Genomic DNA, 21,201 nt, shown 5'->3' with positions numbered 1-21,201 from the left:
CTTTAAATAAAGCTAATACTAACAATGACCACTGCCCTTTCCTCGATCTTGATATCTTTATCACTAACGGAAAGCTGAATACTAAAATTTATGATAAAAGGGATGATTTTTCATTTCCTATCGTTAATTATCCGTTTTTAGATGGTGACGTTCCCTTGTCACCATCTTACGGTGTTTATATATCTCAACTTGTACGATTCGCTCGTGTATGTAACAATGTTTTAGATTTTAACGAGAGAAATTTATGTATTACTGAAAAATTATTACACCAGGGTTTTCGATATCACAAACTAGTCAAAACATTTACTAAATTTTATCATCGGTATAAAGACATCATTCGTAAATATAGCTCAACATGCAGACTTTTTATACGTTCAGGTATTTCACATCCAATTTTTTATGGAAATATTCTTTATAAAGCACAAAGGTGTCAGTATTCACCTCATAAACTTACAAAACCTTTGAATAGACTTATTAAGAAGGGATATAATTACGATACTGTTGTCAAGTCATTAAAGATTGCATATTTTGGCGTTAATATTGAGTCACTGATAAGGTCTTTGCGTCGGAACTAAACACATTTATTCTAAAAACAGTTGTTGGCATGACACGGGTTATGTTCTTCTCATATATGTTATGATGGTATGATACTAAACCCCTTACGGGAAGGATTGTGCCTGATGTTCATATGATGAAATCATAATCTTTCAGTCAGTTTAATTGAAGTCTGGAGCTGGCATGTCAGTTAACTGCTAGTAGTCTGTTGTTATTTATGTATTATTGTCATTTTGTTTATTTTCTTTGGTTACATCTTCTGACATCAGACTCGGACTTCTCTTGAACTGAATTTTAATGTGCGTATTGTTATGCTTTTACTTTTCTACACTGGTTAGAGGTATAGGGGGAGGGTTGAGATCTCACAAACATGTTTAACCCCGCCGCATTTTTGCGCCTGTCCCAAGTCAGGAGCCTCTGGCCTTTGTTAGTCTTGTATCATTTAAATTTTAGTTTCTTGTGTACAATTTGGAAATTAGTATGGCGTTCATTATCACTGAACTAGTATATATTTGTTTAGGGGCCAGCTGAAGGACGCCTCCGGGTGCGGGAATTTCTCGCTACATTGAAGACCTGTTGGTGACCTTCTGCTGTTGTGTTTTTTTATTTTGGTCGGGTTGTTGTCTCTTTGACACATTCCCCATTTCCATTCTCAATTTTAAAATATTATATGCTAAAATATGATTTAAGCATATGCTAAATTCGATGTTTATAACCCTAATTCCGCGTCATATGTGACCTCAAAGCGGGTTTTGTTAGATCTCCCACGCGACATATCAAAAAACAGCAGCGATGAGAGATTGGTTTTTAATTAGATTGAAACTGACACCTCCATTACAAGGAAAACTTCACGGAAATGAAACACAAAGAAATACTTTACCCAATTTGTATAGCTTAATATACATTATTACTTTTGCTTTTAGGTAAAGGCCGTTAAGTAACCTGTTGCTGTTAACATCCTCGTCATTTGGTCTTTGGAAGATATTTGTTTTACTAGCATAAATACCACATCTACTTATTGTATAATATATATTTCATTACAGTCTATTACGAGGAAGATATTTTCATCTCAAACTCATCAACTTACTATGATAAGCCAATTGAGTGCCAACTGTTTGGTAATAACTTTCAAAAAGACCACTCGATTAATGGTATACATCTAAGCATTACGACAGAAACACTCTTCTGGATTGGTGGGAGGATTGAATTCAAGAATAAATATAATCCTTTAGGTAAATATATTAGCCAGTTATACCAATTACTATTAAAATACTCGTAAAATCTACAATAGGACCGAAAGCTTTGCAGAACGTTTTAATGCTAAAACAAATATAACATCCCAGTAAAAATTGTTCTTAATCCTAAATACACACAGTTTTATCTGGAATAAAGTGTGAAGAATGCCCTTTTCCATAAATTAAAAAGTCAAAATTACGGTGGATCCAATACAGGTTCACTCACAGTATATTGAGAACAAAAGAATTTCCCAAAAAATAATTGAAGTTAAACAAAGCAACATGTTTCTCTATTGACTCAATAGAAGTTATAAAGCACATATTAAAACTTTAGTCATAATTACGGAAAATGATTGGAAAACCAGATTGTTTATATTTCAAGTTGGAGAATTCCCCCTATTTGGACCTTCAATGATTTAAATCCTTGTGACCATATATTGTGACAGTAGACATTCTATAATCTAAATTGTTGAAATTGTCTTCCATGTCTTTTATTTTTTATGAATATTAGTGCTACCCCTCTTGAGTGGCTGAAACAAAAGCGTAAATGCTCCCACTGTTTTTTTCTTTGTTTAATTCAACGTGTATCTCTCAAGACACTTATATCAGATTTTTTCGATATCTTGAACAAATATTTCTTCTTTTAACCTTCTCCAACAAATCCCTACAGTCAAGAGAACCTATTTTCAAACTAGTCATGTAGATGGAATGTTCCATACATAATTTTTTTTCTGTTTTTATATCCAACAAAAAATATATTTTGATTGTTTGTCATTCTTGATTTTTGTAATATGCTGAAAATTTAGCATACCTTTAGACATCTGTTAAAATATTTGCATAGTATAATTTATCACAGTGGACATGGAAGCATCTCATGTCTTTTAATACTACATTTTTATCATCCTTGAATTTACATCTATTCTCTGTCCCCCTTTTCAAATTAATACTAAGCGATAACCGAAATTGCAAGACAGCGAACAATTAAATCTTCTTGCTTCTTGATTCACACCGCCCTAGATAATATCGTTTCACAGTAACTCCGGCTTTGATTGCTGATACAACTAATGTTAATAATTTGGAGAAAGTTTTCGTAGAGTACTTGGTAATCCTAGCAATATAACGTTGTTTGAACGGACATTTATTTAATTTGGTATATCTGATACAGTGAAGGAAGATCAAATTCTTCAATTTTCGTTTACATTCAAACTGAACTGACGTATGATTGAAACTTGAGTGTCTATTAATTTATTGAAACGAAAGACCCATACTGATTAGAATTGTCCAATATGTCAAACATCGAGTCGCTTATACTAAGAATGAATTATTTCGTAAGGCAAAATGTTGGTATCCGTTCTTTCGGTTGAATTGTTTCATTTCTTTCACGTCAGGGCCTTTTATAGCCGACTATATAGTATGGTTCTTTGCTTATTTTTGAAGGACTTGCGGTGGCTCATAATTGCTTATTACAACTTCAGTTTAATTCTGGTGGGTAGTGGTCACATTGGATATATAATACAACATATCCTCATTTTTATAAACATAAACTGAAATATATAAAATAAAGTATTGCAATTTGTTGTTTCCGGAAGATGTGTTGAGGTTTAAACTTGTTCGATTTTAATACTTAAAGTCAACACAAGTGGTTATAAGTGGAAAAGGTAGGAAGTTTATTTATGTTTGGTCAGTTGATAAAAGTCTGTCATTGTTACTAAGGATAGCCGCAGTTAGTTATCAAAGGTACCAGGATTTTAATTCAATAAGCCAGGCGCGCGTTTCGTCTTAGTAAGACTCGTCAGTGACGCTTAGAACAAAATATTTATAAAGCCAAACGAGTAAAAGGAAATTTATAAAAATGACCATATAATTGATATTCATGTCAACACCGAAGTGCTGACTACTGGGCTGGTGATACCCTCGGGGACGAAACGTCCACCAGCAGTAGCATCGACCAGTGGTGTAAATAGTTATCAAAGGTACCATGATTATAATTTAATACGCCAGACGCGCGTTTCTTCTAAATAAGACTCATCAGTGACGCTCAGATCAAAATATTTATAGAGCCAAACAAGTACAAAGTTGAAGAGCATTGAGGACCCAAATTTCCATAGGAAATTCTTCAAAATTCTGTTTTCTAGATAAAATTTCTTCAATATGTCTTATTTTGTTTATTGTTTGTACCAGGAATGTGCCTTCAAACCTAGCGGATAAGCCAGTGTTAGGCGAACCATTGTTTGTTTGATTAAAATGAATTACCAATAAGGATTTTTTTTTATCTATAATGAGCTATGGAAAAGTTGTTTGTTACAAATTTGGTTGCAAGATTAATGACTTTTATTTCATTCGAGCATATATTCCTTGCTCAGTCATATTTTGGTTTGGAATGATCACTCAAGCATCCCATAATGAAGAGACGACATAGTTCTGTAACTAGTGATTTTAACATTATCAGTGCCTACCTCAATGTATGGAGATTATCTCTAGTTTTCGAAACTTTATGTTAAAAAAACTCATGTCATGGTGAGAATAGATAATAACACCATTACAAACACAATTTCATTTTAATATTCTTGTCATGGTTAAAAAAAAAATCTAAACTCAATCCCCATTTATATTTTTGTTCGTGTCTATGAATAAAACAAATCTATTTTACTTTTAGAAATTTACCTGTGTTGATAAAAACATCACTAAAAATACGTCACTTTTTGTGTCGTTGATTCATTCATGTGAGGCGCAGTTTATACTTCATTCGTGGTGCCTTGGTGTAAAAGTCATGGAAGGTGTCTGTTGTTATTCTGCGGTTTTCATGTTGTAGTGTACTTTTGTTTTATGTATTTATGTATTACTATGTGTTGAGTGTTCTTTTGTTTGTACTGTATTCATGTCACGTAGTGTTTTCATTTTAGCGGTATTTTTAACATTACCATATAAGCAGGATGGTTGGCTAGCCATACGAACAGGTTCAATCCACCATTTGTTCTTGGAATGTCCTGTACCATGTCAGGAATATGGTCGTTGTTATCAAATAGTCCGTTTCTATGTATTTTGACATTTGCTTTTGGTGCTGTTCAGTATTTCTGTATTTCCGTTGTTTAATTATCTCTTATAGTTGATGTTTTTTCCACCTCGGTTTTAGGGACCGGTCAATATTTATTGGAAGGAGGGGGATATTTTTTAACTTTATTTTTGATAGAACTTCTACTTATTTAGTCTTCAGCACTGATATGACAGCAATATGTTTATGGCATATGTATGAATGTAGAAAAATGGGCTAAACAAATTATAAAAAAATACAACAAAATAAACAAGATTAATACAGGAACAAACAAGTAACATCAAGTCTAGACATTTATTAATTATTATGTTTATATCATGAAATGATTTTGAAAAGGTTGAAAAAAAAATAATAAACCAAAATTATAAAATTAATCGTTTTATTTTAAGTAATATGATATACTGCAATCAATTAAACAAATGCAAATAATTGAATAAAGGTAGGTATAAATTAAATATATATCTTTAAAAATAAGGGAAACTATTTAACAATAAAACATTATAACTAGAGAATAACAAATGAAAACAAAGTCAATAGACAGAAAAAAATATATATATAAAAAATATGAAATACAAATTGTTCATAAACTATGTGAAAGAAATTGAAAATGAGAGTGAAATTGAAAAAGAATCTTATATATTTGCCTTCTTCATGGAGGAGATCAGTTAAAATTTCCAGACAAATTCAAAGACTACTATATTTGATCTATGTTAAATTTGATAAAAAATGAAAATAAGATTGGTCTGTTTAATTTATACCTATATTAGATTAGAAAGGACATATACTTATTTAGTAGATATTTCATATAGGACAGAAACTTTTTTGGGTATATTCGAAGGGTAGGACATAGATTTTTTTCAAGGCAAAATTATGAATTGCACCGGTCCCAACCCCCCAATAAATATTGACCGGTCCCTTAGGGTGTAACCTGGTTTTGTATTCGCTTTTTTGAACAGCGGTATACAACTGTTGCCTTTATTTACTGCTACCTTACAGTATAAGGACATTCTTTTTTTTTTTATTAATAAATTGAATCTTTCCGTGCATTGGGCACTCAAACATATAACATAACATCGTCATTAATTATGTTCAGTTAAACCGCTTTCGTTTCAGGAAGTAAGGCACATTTAGATTGTGAAAAAGAGTCCAGTAGCAAAACGATAACTGTAGAGGACTGTGCCAACAAATGCATAGATAAAAAATACTTTGCTTCTAACGTAAGTTTGTATGCTCCTTATTTTTGGTCAAATAATATATTTCAAACAATAGAAAGATATTTGATAGAATGAACATCTGTATTGTTTTATAAATCTAAAATAAACTTGACTTTGAAATAATTTACTTTGTATTGTAAAGATGCACCATTACTGCGTTGCATCACCATTGGATATACCCCGTTGGAACCCCCGAAGCGGTAATCAAAACTAATGTGAGGAAAGTCTACAATTTTCTTATTTTTCTTATATTCTACGGTTTGCTGACAGGTATGGTGTTATGATAGACAATCCTAATAATGTAGCTACTATTAGGGCTGGCCTTTTCTCTCTTTTAATCGTCAGAATCGGATAGGGCGGTACCTGATCAACGAAGCATGTGACGAGTTCGAACTTGTTAAAACACATTAATCCGTCAACTAGTCATTCGGCGTTTTCGTCGAACAAAATTGTTTCATATCCTGTATTTCGGAGTAAAAGTATTTTTTACAGAAAGAAATTCATGTAGATAAAGTGAATAAATTGTACGGCAAATAGCGGTGAATAGTTGTTAACTGTTTGAGGATTACAATAAGTACTTTTCGCTATTCTTATTTCTTGCTTTGGGGTACCTATATCCAATAGCGATGCTACACGGTGATTATTAGATGTAAAATTCAACTTATAACATAGGCAAGCATGTAAAGTAATCACAAAATAATAAAATGAACAAGCACAACTTTCTAAAAAGGTATGGAGTGATTCGAAGTATCATAAATTTATGTCAGATATTGTTTTTGTTGTTCGGTGATTTAGTAATGTCTATCAGTGCTGTCTATTTGGTAATTTTACAGACGTTATCATGCTTATACATATTATACAATCATAATTGTCAATCCCGATAAAGTTTTAGAATTGTGCTAGTTCAAACCGCACATTATTATTTGTAGTTAAAGCATATATGTGAGCCCTCTGTTGTAATAAGCCATATAACCTATGTCATGTTTAACAATTTTTTAGAATGGTGCAAGCGTCTTAAATGATGTTCGGTTTGACTTTTTTATTGTATAAATTTCAAGATTTAGTAAAAGTTTAATCTAAGTAGACTTAAAGATGATTCATTTAACATCAGAATCTGACTGACGAAGGATATCTGTTATCCGAAATATTTATAAATAATTACATTTACAGTTACCTTTTTTGTATTTGGAGTTGTTGTGTACACTTTTAGGCGTTTATATAATTTATCTAATGTGTACATGTATCGTTACTCGTAACGATCCAGCGCCCTCATGTGGGAAAATCGTTGACTACTATTCAGACGTTTGATACGGTGCTTTTTGTCAGCAATTTGCTTTTTGTCCGCTTTTACTTTTTGTCCAATTATTTTGCTTTTTGTCCGATACTTTTGCTTTTTGTCCGTTGCTTTTTGTCCGATACTTTTGCTTTTTGTCCGTTGCTTTTTGTCCGTTTTGCTTTTTGTCCGATAATTTTGCTTTATGTCCGATACTTTTGCTTTTTGTCCGTTGCTTTTTGTCCGTTTTGCTTTTTGTCCGATAATTTTGCTTTTTGTCCGACACTTTTGCTTTTTGTCCGTTGCTTTTTGTCCGTTTTGCTTTTTTAGCTCACCTGGCCCATCGGGCTAAGTGAGCTTTTCTCATTTTTTCATTATTCGTCGTCGTCATTAATTTTTACAAAACTCTTCTCTCCTGAAACTACTGGCAAAGTTGGGGCAAACATGGCCAAAATCATCCTTATGGTATCTAGTTTCAAAAAAGTATCCGATGACCCCGCCCAATAATTAAGATGGCCGCAATGTCTAAAAATAGAACATCGGATAAAATGTAGATTTTGGCTTATATATCTGAAACAAAAGCATTCTATCTAGGCAATCTAACAAGGGATAAGAATATTTCACCTCATAAAATAATGTGGACCAATCAGAACTTTTCATGTGGGACAAAATGAGCGCTTAATTTTAAAAAGTGGGACAATCGGGAATAAGCCCTACAGACTTGAGCAATTTTAAAATAAACACTGTTGATGTATCTCTTTCAAATTTTCCTACTAAAAAGTGTTTTACATTTACGGATGCACTATTATGTATCTGTATCTAAAATATTAAACGCATATAAGTTAAATAAAGTAAATGCTTAAGTAACCATGTTATTTCTTTTCCCCCTCTTTTCGAGTTTATCAAACAACAATAAACTACTTTGCTGAAAATGCTGTTGTGTTAACCAAAGTTTCCTTAATCTTATTACTTGAATAACCTCGAACGTCCTCGTCATTTGGAAATAGTTGCTAAATAATTCCGAAATGTATGGATTAATACAGTTTATCTTAATAAATCGCTACACATGTATTACGTAAACTTTGTGATAGTGTTCCAAAATGAAGTTTGTTTGTTTGTTATATTTGTAATGTTTGTAATGTTTAAGAAAAGTTGTTGGAAATATGACGAAATTATTACCAGACTTAAAAAAGTTTTTTTTTCAAACTGAAATGTTGCAAAATATTTTGGAGCGACTGTCAATCGGCCATTCGTCTATAAGTGCAAATGGTGACTATATATTATTAGCAGGAAGAAGAAACTTTGTGTTTAAGCAATAACATGTCGTAAATGTGTGCACTTCCACATGCAGCAAACGCCGACACCATTTAACATAATGGTAGAACTATTCAAACAAGAAAACCATTGATTTACAAAACACTATACTACAAACAAATACAGAAACAAACAACAACTATTGAATTACAGATTGAAACTCCGTTCCTGACTTATTTGTATGATTGTCATATATAATAGTTAGCGCGGTTAAACATCAATTAAGAATTTCAATAAAGAAACCATCACTTAAGGATTATTTGATTTGATAAATTTCTAAACTATTCTAAAGATTCGAGCATGTTCGTTTAAGTCTTTGAATATCCCATGTATTCTACAAATTGGTGTAGGTACACCATTGCTAACACATTTGAGGATTACAGACTAACTTACTACCAGAATGAATGAGAATTAGTCTATATAACAAGATCTAAAATATTCCTGGTGTAAAAGACTTTAACCTCGCCACATTATTTATGTATGTGCATGTACCAAGTCAGGAGCCTGTATATTTAGTGGTTGTCGTTTGTTTATGTGTTACATATTTGTTTTTCATTTATTTTTTTAACATAAATAAGGCCGTTAGTTTTCTCGTTTGAATTGTTTTACATTGTCTTATCGGGGCCTTTTATAGCTGACTATGCGGTATGGGCTTTGCTCATTGTTGAAGGCCGTACGGTGACCTATAGTTGTTGATGTCTGTGTCATTTTGGTCTTTTGTGGATAGTTGTCTCATTCGCACTCATACCACATCTTCTTTTTTATAAGAATGCCAACTCCTCACACGTACAATTATTACTTCGTTTTCTTTTTTTTTCACTCATCTAATTATCATGTCTATTTTAATTCAATATTGTATCCATATAAATGTATATGAACGCTTACATATATATAATTATTGCGATATCATATATAAGAGAGAGGCAAAGTGTACCAAAGGACAATCACACGAAAAAGGGTTGAAACAAACCAACAAAGCCGCAGCTGAATGAAAAACAACAAGATAAACAACAGACCACAAAACAATATATTGAAATATAAAATCTGAGCAACAAGAACCAACCGTGATGATGTCAAACTCTCGAACCCGTTGGCTTGGAAGATCTTTAATCCAAGGGGGTCCTTAATAGTTGCTTTTTAATAATCCTACAAGGAGTTTATAATTTAACTCCTTGCGAACACTTTCACAAGGAAAGAAAATTCCCGTCTGCATCTTTTTAAAAAGATTGCAAATATTGTATAAATTTAAATAAGGTATCCCATTTCAAACCCAGCGTCTCGGAAAATCTCATTTTAGGGCACTAGACAATGATTAAATTTGTAGTAATTCGATAATAATACATGGATTTCTGACGAAAACATCGTTAAGGCGAAGTTTAAAGTTTGTCTTGGCTGATAGATGAAATTTCACAATAAAAACTGAAACGCAAAAACTCATAAAGATGTTTACTCAGGACAATAACTTATATAAAAACCCAGCAGAAATATATATATTGTATCACCAATGGAGGTTGTAAAATACTGTAGGTGATACTTAAACGTAATGTTCTATTTATCTTTTTTGTCGTTAACGGGACTGGAGGGTATTAATCCATTATTTTTTTTAAATATAGGATTTTGCTTGGTGTTTTTCTATAGATAAACTTTTATCATATAATAAATAGAAAAATCAAATAAAAACATGGGGTTATCGTTCGCTTAAGCTCACAATCTGCCCTCGAAAGAAGCAACCATTTTTGTTAAAGGTACTTTTTTTTAAGTTGAACTAATAGGAGAAATAGAGATATATATATATCGAAATAAAAAAAAGAACTAAATTACAGGAATCGATTTAATTTTACAACTTTTTAGTTTACGTAAAGCATATTTGAAAAATATCTATAGGTCACCGATGAGTTGAAAAAGACATTTTAATTATAATGCCAAAACAAAATGTCATTGTGGCACTAAAGGGAGACAATTTGTAGCTTTTTCAGTGATATAAACATTTGAAAAATAAATCTGGGGCCAAAATCATTCGATTTTTTGGGTAGATTTTTGTGCCAATTCATAAAGTTATAACTAATAGTGTAAAAAATAAGATTTGTAATGAAAACAAAAATGATAAAAATTTTGCTGAAATTACCCTCGAGCCTCCGAAAGAGCAAATATTGCACAAAAATATAAGAATCATCCTTTAACGAAAACAACTCTTGAAATCATCGGCTTTATGTCGATGGCTAAAGACTATTTATTTCTGAAATCTAAATTTTGTTTCGCTGTTCTGATTGTTCAAGATGTTACATGCAGCTAAAATATTGGTAAAATATTTGAAAAAATACTGATCTGTATAAAATTTACACAAAAGTAAACGAATGAAAGCCGCTGGAATGCAGTCCAGGACTCGGATAAATAAGCACATTTAAACAAGAGTGCACACACTGAAATGTCTCGCCTTCTTTACTCATCATTAATATTATGTTAGTAGCCCTAAGTATAAAGATTTATCACCACTGCCACATAAACTTAACATTAACCAAGATAGCTAAACAAAGACCAAATGAACCATTTAAATGAGGTAAAGGTCAGACGAACCATGCCAGGCAGACACGAACAGCTAACAATTCTTCGATACAACAAATATAGTTGACTTATTACTTATAGTTAAAGAAAAACTGACCAAAACACAAAAACTTAACACTGTGCAATGAACCGTGAAATTGAGGTCATGGTCAAATAAAACCTGGGGGACTTACATAAATATTTTCATACATCAAATATAGTTGACCTTTGGCATATAATATTAGATAAAAAGACCAAAACTCAAAAACTGAACTTTGACCACTGAACCATGAAAATGAGGTCAATGTCAGATGACATCTTCCCGCTAGACATGTACACCTTACAATCATTCCTTACAACCAATATTGTAGACTCTTCGCATAAAGTATGAGAAAAACAGACCAAGACACAAAAACTGAACTTTGACCACTGAACCATGAAAATGAGGTCAAGGTCCGATGACACCTGCCAGTTGGACATGTACACCTTACAGTCCTTCCATACACCAAATATACTAGCCCTGTTGCTTATAGTATCTGAGATATGGACTTGACCACCAAAACTTATTCTAACCTTGTTCACTGATCCACGAAATGATGTCGAGGTCATGTGAAAACTGTCTGACGGGCATGAGTACCTTGCAAGGTACGCACATACCAAATACAGTTATCCTATTACTTATAATAAGAGACAGTTCAACATTACAAAAATTCTGAACTTTTTTTTCAAGTGTTCACTGAACCATGAAAATGATATCAAGGACATTAGACTGACAGAAACTTCGTAACATGAGGCATCTATATACAGAGTATGAAGCATCCAGGTCTTCCACCTTCTAAAATATTAAGCCTTTCAGATCGGATCAATATTCCTATGTCGAGCTTTCTGCAACAAAAGTTGCAGGCTCGTCTAAAGTGACAGGTGATATGAACTGAGTGGCAATAAAAGCACAAGTCTAACACTTGCTTTTAAAAAAAAAAATCTATATTTAAAATATTAATCTTTAAACAAACAAAAATTGAATATGAAAATTTACAATTCAAACAATAGATCAATATCAAACAGAAATGTGTCATTATCATTTTTCGGCTACAATTCGTATATGAACCATCTAAATGTCGAAATATTAACACAAAGAATGTTTCTGTTATGTTGTGCAACTAAATCTCTACAGCAAATGGTAGTGACAACACTAGATGTTAAATAGGATCCAGCGAAAAGCCAGGCTGTTGTCCACGAAGGTAGTAAATTGTCGGTGTGACTATCGCTGACGGCTTTTGGTAACACACGATATGGTTGTTGGTCATGTTGTTATCACCAAGGAAAGGTCATCGTGCTCTTTATTTCCACACAAACTGATATAGCTCCAAAGGTTTAACAATGAAACCCAATGGACACTCATGTCAATTGGAAGGCCACGTGGAATCAATATCGGAGATGTTAAAGACAAATGCATCGGTCCTGCTGGGCGTTTGTTGCTTTATGTCTCAATGGATATGGCCTATAATTAAAAGATCCTTTTGCGGAATTTGTGGATTATTTGGTCAACTGTATACAGTCTACGAGCAATTGCATCCTTGGAAAAGCCTCATTAGATAAACCCCATAATGATCAACGTAGAGAATCCCGGAGTTTGGCCTACCGGCTACAGTTCATTTTGACGTCGATGTGAACAGATGTAACACCTCCTCGTTTTAGCTCTTTACTGACTAATTGGTACGGGTATAGTCCATATAAGTGATATAGGCTATTTTAAAGGCAATGACCATCTATACCCCTGGTAGCATGGCCCATGTGGTGGATCTCGTAGTTTGACCAGCCGGCAATATTTTATAACGACTTTGCGATATACCAGATACCCTCCTTTCCTTTTGCTTACCAACTAGTACGGGCTAACGCATAAGTGCTATAATTTAAGTTATCAAGAATAAATCCTGTCATTAACGAAGCTCTCATGTCAGGCTTCCATGTGATGAGAAGAAGTGATCGGTTTTGGTCAGGTTTATCATCGTATCTGGTCACAGAGCAGGTTCTGATGAGATGCATTAAAACAACTGGAGGTCTCACAAGAGGTCGAGGGATGACAGATGCGCAGAGATTATTGTGGATTTTGTCTATGCCACAGTGTATTCAAATGAATGAGGCCATGCAACAAGTAACTGGTGTAAATTTTGAAACCAGCGAACAGCACAAAGAAATGTGCATGGAAGTTACGGGATACCAAAGACACAACAACATTTCTTGACTTTCTTGGAGAAAGAAGTCCATTTTCTATCGATAAAAAACCTGCGGAACATCGAAACAGGAGCAACTGGCGACAGCAACGTAAATTCTGACAATGCACAGGTCATAGGACACAATATAATATCGTCAATGGAAGGTAAATGTATTGACGAGTTTGTTTTCAAACGGAAAAACCAAGTTACAACTCTATCTTCAAAATTAAATATCAAAGTAGATAATGAAGAAATATTTGTCGATCCACAATTGTTCTTTCAACGACTAGTTACTACTGTTATACCATGTTTCCAGATGTATCTCAAGTCTTTAAGTACGAGCTAAGCGCTGTACCAACTGCTTTGTTTGAACCGTCTGGGTTGATGCGACAGGCACAGAAATCAACATTGGCAGATGAAATATGGAATACGGAAGTTGTGTATTTTCAGATGACCTTGGTACCGATGTTCGCCACGTAATCGACGGTGGTTCCCTGATACAGCGAGACCCATGGAAAAAAGGTGCGAAATTTGCAGAAATATGTCAGTTATACATCGACCATATTAATAACAGATATCCCATTCCAATATTCGTCTTTGATGGATATGCTTCCGAACCAACGACAAATGATCATGTACATGAACGGAGATCGAAACACACATCTCATTCAAAGATAGCACACCGTTTGAATCAAAGAAGGAAATTTTCTTAGCTAATGGAGAAATAAGCAAAACTTTATCAATATGCTTTGTAATAAAATGGATAATGAAGGATTTATTTCTCTTCAAGCTGCTGCTGATGCTGATGTTCTTATTGGATCAACTGCTGTACGATATGCATCTTGTTACCCTACCGTTGTCGTTGGTGAAGACACTGATGTTCTCATACTACTGCTATTCCATGCAGAGGAACATTCTAAACCATTGTTTTTCAATCCGATAAAATTCGAAAGTCTAAGGTATGGGATATTAAAAAGACTAAAGAGTTGCTTGGAAATGAAATAGTCTATTTGTTACCATTTATTCATTCTATCACAGGGTGTGACACGACATCTAGACTTTACGGTATTGGAAAGAAGGAAGGACTAAAGCGGTTGCGTGAAAATGCCTTTTTTAGAGAGTTAGCTTCAGTGTTTTTAAACAAGATGCAACGTCAGATGATGTTATACAATCAGGACAGTCAGCTCTTGTTATATTATACGGAAGTGAGACGGGAGAAAGCTTAGATGAGTTAATCTACAGAAAATTTAACCATAAAGTTCTAACAAATTCTTTGTCTTGCGTACATGTTCAGTCCTTGTCACCTACTTCAGAAGCAGCGTCTCAGCACTGCAAGCGTGCATATTATCAGATCCAAGAATGGACAAATGACTCTGTCCATATGTTAAGTCCATCAGGCTGGAGATGGGTTCTACAAGGTACACCACTTTGTCCGATTAGAACAATTTTGCCTCCAGCTCCAGATAATTTATTGCACGTGATCAGATGTAAATGCAAATCTGGTTGCGATACACGCAGATGCACTTGTAGAAAAAACGGTCTTGACTGTAGCTCAGCATGTAGCGAATGTAAGGGACTGAACTGTTCAAACTGTAAAGTACTTGAGATTCATGAAGACGAGGACGATAGTGACATTTAATTTTTACATATACATGATTGGTTGGTGATGTGACTCCATAACATTTAAGCTCAAACTTTGAACGAAATTTTGTTTTTATAAGATTTACTTTTATGACAATGTAAATTCAGAAATATTATTTTTTGTCTCCCTCTTCTGTAACTGTGTTTTTATTTATTTATTAAAACTACATTAATGTGTCAAAAAAATGAATACGATGTTTCTGTTGAAGTCTATTCTTTCTTTGAGAGATTAAAATTCTTCAAGTTAATATACGAGATGATTTTTTTTTAGGTTTATAAATTTTTCCAGTTTTCAGAGATTTTCTATTCAAAATCAGCGTTTTTTCTCAAAAAAAACTTACGGCTATGCATTTTTAAGATTTCATCACGTTATTACATATGATTGAAACGTTTCAGGAAAAAAAATAGGGACTTCGAGTAAAAAAAAATGTTTCTTTTTTTCTCCAGTTTTCAGCGATTTTCTATTCAAAATCAGCGGGGTTTTTTTTCAAAAAAACCTGAAGACTATGCATTTTTAATATTTCATCTCGATGATACATATGATTGAAACGTTTCCTGAAAAAATAAGGACTTTAAGTACAAATTTAAAAAAAAATCTATTTTTCCAGTTTTTAGCGATTTTTACATAAAAATCCCCATTTTACCCCCAAAACACAAATTTCCCGTGGTCTGTGAAACGACGATTTTTAATATGTCACTAACAGGTATCCAATGAAACAAAATTGATATAAATTATTTCTGTTGCAATTATTTTGAGGTTGAGCCATTTTTCACCTCAGATTCCCTGGACTATAAACCATTTTAAAGGCAATGCCCACCTCTACCTCTGGTATCATGGTAAAAGTGGATCATCTTTTATTGTTGGCCATCCGGCAATAGTTTATTTCGACTCTATTATATACCAGGATACCCTCCTTACCCTTTGCTGACTAACTCGTACAGATCAATGAAATAAGAAGTATGGTCATTTTAGATGCAATGCCCACCACTAACTTTGTTATAATGGCCCATGTGGAGAATTTCTATGTTTGGCCAGCCGGCAATAATTCATTTCGACTTCGTTGTAAACAGAGGTACCACCTCCCCCTTTTAACACTTTGCTGAAGCACTGGTACGGGTCTACGGCATGAGTGACGATTTTTGAGGCTATGGCCACTTCTACCTCTGGTATTATGGCCCATGTTGAGAATCTCTTTGTTTAGCCAGCCAGCAATAGTTTATTTCGACTTTGTGATATACTAAGGTACCTCCTTATCCTTTGCTGATTACCTCGAACGGGTCTGGGACATACGTATTATGGCTATGTTAGAGGTAATGCCTACCTCATCCTCTGATATAAAAGCCCGCGTATAGAATCTCTTAGTTAGGCCAGTCGGATTAATTTATATTTTCGTTGTGAAAAGAGGCATCGCATCCCCCTTTTAACCTTTTGCTGACAAACTCGTACGGGTCTAGGGCGTTAGTGTTATCAGTCATTTAAAAGGCAACGCACATATTTAACCTAGGATTAATGGCCCACTTGGAGAATCTCTTACTTTGGCAAGCCGGCAATAATTTATTTCGACTTCTTTGTAAACAGAGGTTCCATCTCCCTTTTAAACCATTTAATGATACCGCGTACTTGTCTCGGGAATAAGTGATTTAGGCCATTTTAGAGACAATTACCACCTCTACCTCTGGTAATATGGCCCACGCGGAGAATCTCTTAGCCATCTGGCAATAGTTTAGTTCAACTTTGTTATATACTAGGGTCCCAACATTACACTTTGCTGACTAACTCGTACGGGTCTAGGTCATACGTGCTCATGATCATTTTATAGAGGCAATCCCTTCCTCTACCTCTCATTTTATGGCCCGCTTGGATAATTTCTTAGTTTAGCCAGCAGGCAACAGTTTATTTCAACTTCGTAATATACCGGGGTAATTCATCCCCCTTTTAACTCATTGTTGACAATATCGTTTTGGTCTATAGCATAAATGCTACGAGCCATTTTTAAGAGAATGGCTACTTCATCAACTGGTATAAGGGCGCACCTAAAAAAGTCTTAGTTTGGTCAGCCGTCACTATTTTTGGTGGACTGTGTGATATACTAGAGTATTCCCCTTACCCTCTTCTGACCAAATCGTACGGATCGAGGACATAAGTGCCATGGGCCATGGACCATTTAAGAGGCACTGCCTACCTTTACCTCTGCATGGTGTAATGGACAACGTGGAGAATCTCTTAGTTTGAAGAGATGGCAATAATGAAGTTTATTTTTACTTCGTGATATACCGGCGAAACTCATGCCCCTTTTAATTCGTTGCTGACAAACTCGTGTGGATCCAGGACATAAGTGCTATGAGCCATTTATAAGGGTTTGACTACCTCTACTTCTGGTATAATGGCCTACCTGGAGTATGTCTTAGTTAAGCCAGCTTTCAATAGTTGTTTTTTAGACTTAGGGATATACAAGAGTATTCCCCTTGCCCTCTGTTGACCAACACCTACGGGTCTAGGATATAAGTGCTATGAGCCATTTAAGAGGCAATGTAATATATTGTAAAAAACATGAAATTTCATGTACAAATCATTTATGGTCTGTATTTAACTCCTAAAGGACATGGTATTTTGAAGTTCAAAATGAAACCTGCCAAAAATATACACATTTTATATCGGACATAAAGCAAAATTATCGGACAAAAAGCAGCGGTCAAAAAGCAAAAGTATCGGTCAAAAAGCAAAATTATCGGACAAAAAGCAAAACGGACAAAAAGCAAAACGGACTAAAAGCAACGGACAAAAAGCAAAAGTGTCGGACAAAAAGCAAAATATTCGGACAAAAAGCAAAAGCGGACTAAAAGCAAATTGCGGACAAAAAGCACCGTATCAGACGTTTTATATATATATTTGGTGTCACGATATCTCAGTAGCATGGGTTCGAATCCCTGCGACGGAAGAACCAAAAAGCAAATTTACAGATCTAACATTGTTGGGTTGATGTTTAGACGAGTTGTATACATTCTGTATATACAACTCGTCTAAACATCAAACCAACAATGTTAGATCTGTAAATTTAATTTCGCAAATTCTGTGTTCTTCCCTCGCCGGGATTCGAACCCATGCTACTGAGATATCGTGACACCAAATCGCATGCACTGTAACCGACGCGCTAGACCATACGACAACCTTAGCTTCATACAATGATTAACACTGACGTTGAGAAGTAACACTCGGCCACCGAAAGCTTCATTTTATGAAGCCAAGGTGGTCGTGCAGGCGGTTCCCGGCGAGGGAAGAACAAAAAAATTGCGAAAGCAAATTCACAGATCTAATACTGGTGATTCATTTATTTTCGTGGGTACCAATTTTCGTGGTTTCAGGAAAAATTTACATATTCGTGGATATTTAATTTCGCGGTTTTGGCAAAGTCTACACTCATTCTTTATGCAAATTTGCTACTTGTTGGACATTTAAATTCGTGGTTCTCATGTACCCACGAAATCCACGAAAATTGGTATCCAACGAATATTAATGAATCCACAGTATTGTTGATGTTTAGACGAGTTGTTTATATGTATATAGAAGTCTTTAAAAAGGACCAACTATGTACTGGATCGTCTATAAACCATAAAGATAGACAAAATAACTGATCAGAAGGGTAAACAATTTACTAGCCACTTTACATCATGTAATGTGTTATAACCCTCGATAAAGCAATCGAGGAAAGGCAATACTCCATCAACGAAATAAGGATAAGGAAAAAAATATATATTGGCTTTGGCTTTATAAATATTTTGATATGAGTCACTAGACGAAACGAGCGTCTGGCGTACACAATTGTAATCCTGGTACCTTTGATAACTATAAATCAGTCTAAAAATTAGCACAACGAAACTGATATAAGATGTTATTATACGAAAATGTTGTTATATAATAATGGTGTTATATTAGTCAAATGCGGTTGTTGAAATATACTTCTCCACTATTTTGGTCTTTTGGAAAGTGTTGTTTGTGATGTATTTAGACCCTTCTACAACGAAATTTATTTTACACGCACACATATAAAAATTGCGCTTTTTATCCAACCAAGTCATAGGTTTGAACGTAGTTTTCAATTTAGACTTGTTTATATATTTTCGTTTGGGATTGTATCATATTTTCCCTCCGGTTTATATGATCCGTTCAACCTATATTGATTCTTTAGAATTCAAGAGTATATCCCTAAAATATGGTATATTAAATGACCTTCCAAATACCGTTTTGATCCCGAACATCACTGAAGAGACATCAATTGTCGAAATCCGGATCTGGTGTACACATTTTTGCACCTCGTGTTCGTGGTCCACCTTTTTAGCCGCAAGTTTATTGTTTTCTGTTCAGTATTAAATTAATATTAAGATCCATTTTGTTACATCTTTTGATCAATTTATTTGGCAATCGACAATGGCAGTCAGCAGGGTTTAAGAACATTAGTTTTTCGACCTGTACGTCAATGTTGTGTTAAAATACACTTTTTCACTTTTTTTTTTTGTCTTTTGGAAAATGTTGTTTGTGCTGTATTAAGACCCTTCTAAAACGAAATTTGTTTAACACGCACACGTATAAAAATTGCGATTTTTAACCGATGCTATCATAGGTTTGAACGTAGTTTTCAATTTAGACTTGTATATATATGATTTGTCTCAAATTTAGCCCAACAATTTTAGCCCTTCAAATTTGCATTAGCAAAATTTTTTTTTCTTTCCTCATTGGGATTCGTACTCTTGTCTCTTTGACACCGTGGCAACACCGTCTGCTCTGTGTCCAACGCCCTAAACCTCTCGACAAGTTTTCGTTGATGGAGTATTGCCTTTCCTCGATTGCTTTATCGAGGGTTGTAACACATTACATGATGTAAAGCTTTTGCTTTTTGTACGCTCGTTTTGTCTTCAAAATACTCAACAGTGACGCTCACATAAATAAAGTTGAACGGCCAATTTTTAAAAATGAGTCATTTAGTTAGAACGTACATCAGCTGCTCTGTCATAATATAAATTGAAATGTTCAGCTCATGGAGTCGAGTTTTTATAAATCTGGAGGATGAACTCTTTCATATAACATTTAGTACTATTCAGTATCTATAGGGGAAAAGTGTAATCGTTACCCTTTTAACAACTTTAAAATATTTTCATAAAAACATTTTATAAAACATACATAAGTATTGATATATACAAGATATGAATTAAATTCATGAATGACATAATGATGATCAAGCAACTGAAATCGATTAAAAATAAAACTATTATCTTGTTTTTCTTTAGAACAAATCTTGCACTTGCTTAGAGGTTACAGGTGACTTAAAACCGGGACCATTTGTAAGAATAGCCAATGGCGGTTGCCGAAAACGTGTGTTTTGCACTCATTTTAAGTGTAATTTGTACGAAAGGGGTAAGCAAACTCAAGTTTATTCTTATCTACTATTATACTTTTTACTCCAGATATATTGTCGTTTCTTTCTTCCCTCAAAGTTTTGTTTAAATTTTTAAATATTTTGACCAAGAAATGGATTAATGTTTAAGGATAACATACATTTTCGGGATCTGAGAACCAAAAAAAATGTGGCTTTAATTCTCGTCGATTTTTATGAAACAGCATTGGTGTATTTTATAAAATGTATGTGCAGTAAAGCTAAACTTCTCGTTATGATATTTTTACATTGCTAAAACAATTTTATTCAAAACCAGTAGTTGTATGGAACGCCATGACTGCCTTATGTTAATGATCAGCATTATATGCAGTGCTCACAACATTATATGCAGTGCTCAGATCATTATATGCAGTGCTCACAACATTATATTAAGTGCTCATAACATTATATTAAGTGCTCACAACATTATACGCAGTGGTCCAAACATTATATGCAGTGGTCACAACATTATATGAAGTGGTGAAAACATTAAATGAAGTGCTCATTACATTATATGAAGTGGTCACAACATTATACGTTTTTTTGTTGTATGATGAGATTGATGAATGATGAGATTGGTGTATGATATGATAATTCGGTAAACTTTGTTTTTTAGCGGAAATGACCGAATCCATAATTGGCAAATTACGGTAATGCCCGGCAAACAAATTTAAATAGTTATTAAAGTCATGTTTATATCATAAGGCAGTATACGATATTTAAAACTGATT

At 34.0% G+C, this 21,201-nt stretch overlaps 1 long non-coding RNA gene across 1 annotated transcript; it reads left to right on the top strand.

Moving 5' to 3' along the window:
- Positions 1-1,604: 1,604 nt before the first annotated feature.
- LOC134727190 (uncharacterized) lies at positions 1,605-20,450 on the top strand. The gene is made up of 3 exons (XR_010108735.1): positions 1,605-1,787; positions 5,956-6,059; positions 20,325-20,450. It is a non-coding gene; the product is annotated as an uncharacterized LOC134727190 (long non-coding RNA).
- Positions 20,451-21,201: the final 751 nt, after the last annotated feature.

This window comes from Mytilus trossulus, chromosome 7 (assembly GCF_036588685.1).
Source record: "Mytilus trossulus isolate FHL-02 chromosome 7, PNRI_Mtr1.1.1.hap1, whole genome shotgun sequence".
Classification (NCBI taxonomy): domain Eukaryota; kingdom Metazoa; phylum Mollusca; class Bivalvia; order Mytilida; family Mytilidae; genus Mytilus; species Mytilus trossulus.
The sequence above is the reverse complement of the archived record's forward strand: the minus strand, read 5'-3'. Positions and strand labels throughout refer to the sequence as shown.